Source organism: Triticum aestivum, chromosome 1D (assembly GCF_018294505.1).
Source record: "Triticum aestivum cultivar Chinese Spring chromosome 1D, IWGSC CS RefSeq v2.1, whole genome shotgun sequence".
Taxonomy (NCBI): Eukaryota; Viridiplantae; Streptophyta; class Magnoliopsida; order Poales; family Poaceae; genus Triticum; species Triticum aestivum.
The window spans coordinates 28,858,458-28,861,346 of record NC_057796.1 but is presented as its reverse complement, the minus strand read 5'-3'; the positions used below and the strand labels follow the sequence as shown (position 1 = coordinate 28,861,346).

Below are 2,889 nucleotides of genomic sequence, written 5' to 3'. Positions count from 1 at the left end.
CTGATTCTTAATTGTTATGTTTCATGCACTTTCGTTCGTGAACTTGGAGACAACTTGGAGACTATGCTTATTGGACAGGCTGCTTCTTGGCAGTGCAAAGTAAAAGGAACAAGCCACACAACCAAGCAATCAAAGTAAGTAAAAAGCAGCACAATCAGTTATGCAAACATGTACAGCAACTAAACATGTTCAGCAACATACGTAAACAACTCCTAAGCTACTCTATGCACATCGACTTTGTCATTCCAGTGAACGGGAACTTGACTGCGGGCTTGGAATCCTACAAACACAAAGCAGAAAAGGCTGCTATGGACAAGGCAACTTCACTCGGCGTGCTCGTCGCTGACAACTTTACACTCTCCCTGAAGAATTCATCCACTCTCCGTGCCAACCTCACCTTTGGGTAATAATATATGCCAATTTATGTTTCATTGCCTTAGTACTGGTGTTTTAATTCCGTTCTTGATGTTTAATTGCTTCTGTTTTCAGCTGTGGATATGATCAGCAAGTGGGAAAGAATGGCGCGGTGCAGGCGGCGACGGACGGCTTGCTTGCGCTTGGGAAAGGATCAGTTAGCCTGCTCTAGCAGCTCAAGCAAAAAAGGGATTACCAAGATTGTTGTTGGCCATTGCTTCAGCACGAATGGAGGAGGCTTCCTGTTCTTTGGGGATGATATCGTACCCATCTCGCGTGTAACTTGGGTTCCCATGGCTCGTACCACATCTGGGTAAGAATGCATTATTCTTAACATTTTGATAAATGTGTTGCCAATTGCAAATCTTGGATTTGTTTTTAGTCTAAGAATTAGGCTATGTTGGTGTTTGGTTGATTTCTTGATCACCAGTGACATGGCATGGACCTAATGAAATGGCCCTGTTGTTGAAACAACATGACAACGTAAAAATTAATAAATTTTGAAGCTATCCTTATATTTTTGCGCTTTGGAGCTACAGGAGGGTAAAATAAATTCATCATCTTCACATGACAACTCAGTGATAATGCTCCTGTACAGTTGATTGCAACCCTGTTGAATGTTTCCAGTCTATCATCAAGCAGTGTATTTCATATTAATATCAATAAACTACAATAATAATTCAGAAAAAGGGTAAAAACTTTAGCGTCTTAAAACGTGTTAACTCAGACTATCTCTTTTTTGCTGGGAACTCAGACCACCTGAACTGAATGCCTGTATATAGGGTTTACATTCCGTGTCAACAGAAAGTTTTGTAAATTGTATAAGGTTTCAGAAAGACCTTTTGGCTTCACACGTTATACAATATTTTATTTTCAGGAATTACTACTCACCTGGCTCAGGAACACTGTACTTCGACCGACGCTCGCTAGGGGTGAAGCCAATGGAGGTGGTATTTGACAGCGGTAGTACCTACACCTACTTTGCCGCCCAGCCATACCAAGCAACTGTGAATGAGGTAGATTTCAAACACATTACCCAGTTTCTAAAATTAGGATACTTGTCTTGTAGCTCAAAGCTGGTCTCAGCAAGTCACTTAAAGAAGTCTCAGACGTCATTCTGCCTCTTTGCTGGAAAGGGCAGAAGGTATTCAAATATGTGTCAGAGGTCAAGAACGATTTCAAGTCACTGTTCTTGAACTTTGGCAAGAATTCTGTCATGGAGATCCCTCCGGAAAACTACCTCATTGTCACTGTAAGCGTTCGATAACCCAACTTGCAGTAATTTTTACCAAACATTTTACTGAAAAAATGAAAGCTAAAATGTTCTCATCTTTTTTGTGCCAGAAATATGGGAATGTGTGCTTAGGCATCCTTGATGGTACGGCTGCTAAACAGACATTCAACATAATTGGAGGTATAAATTCATACAGACAGTACCCAGTTTCTAAAATTAGGATATCTGGGATCTTGTAATAATGCAGTTGATCTTCCTGTTCTGTAGACATCACAATGCAGGATCAGATGATAATTTATGACAATGAGAAAGGGCAGCGGGCTAAGGCATCTCTCTTTCAGGAAGATGATAATTCTGATGATTTCAGAAAGATTCCCAATGGCGTAAATGGTAAGCCATAGGGCTTGAACAAAGGAAACTGTGGTGTGTCATTGCAAATGGAAGCTGGCTAAGGCATCTCTTTTCATTACTTGATCCCAGGTGTTGAAGAAAGGATGCATATAATTTGGGATAGCATAGTGGTAAGTTTTGATTTCAAATGTTGTTTTTCGTGATGGGTACTAAGTTGGTTCCATTGCCGGTATTTCTGTTTTCCAACTTCATTCAGTATAAACCTGCAATACAGGAGACCGGCACAAGCACAAGCAACCAACTCAAGCCTACCATGCTCCATCAAAGATAAACTTGAGATTATTGAGTATAAACCTGCAATACGTACAGCAGAAGTTGGATGCTGGGCGCGTCCAGAAGGGGATCACGGCGTCACGTAGACGGGATCGCGGCCCCGTCTCCTAAAGCGATCCCACACCAGATCGCTTCGCGTCTCCTGAAGCGATCCCACAGCAGATCGCCGCCTCCTGAGATGTTTTTTTGTATGGCCTTCAGCATGAAAGATTCAGTATGAAATAATGTGTATGAACTTGCATTACGTACCACTGAAAGGGGAGCAGCGCCGGTTGACACCCCGTGGGTGGTCAGAAGGTGGCCGTCGTCGGATCGGGGTCGTGATCGCCGGCGAACACGACACGCGGGATCGCGGCCCCGTGTCCTCGCCCGATCCAACAGCAGACCGCCGCGGCGCGCGGCACTGGGATGGATCCGCCGCGGCCCCGTGTCCTCGGCCGATCCAACAGCAGACCGCCGCGGCGCGCGGCACTGGGATGGATCCGCCGCGGCGCGGCACAGGGATGGATCCGCCGCGGTCTGGGCACATGGATGGATCCGCCGCGGTCTGGGCGTAG

The 2,889-nt window shown here is 44.9% G+C and overlaps 1 pseudogene; it reads left to right on the top strand.

Annotated features, from left to right (window-relative positions):
* Positions 1–224: 224 nt before the first annotated feature.
* Positions 225–2,889, top strand: LOC123157298 (aspartic proteinase Asp1-like; annotated as a pseudogene).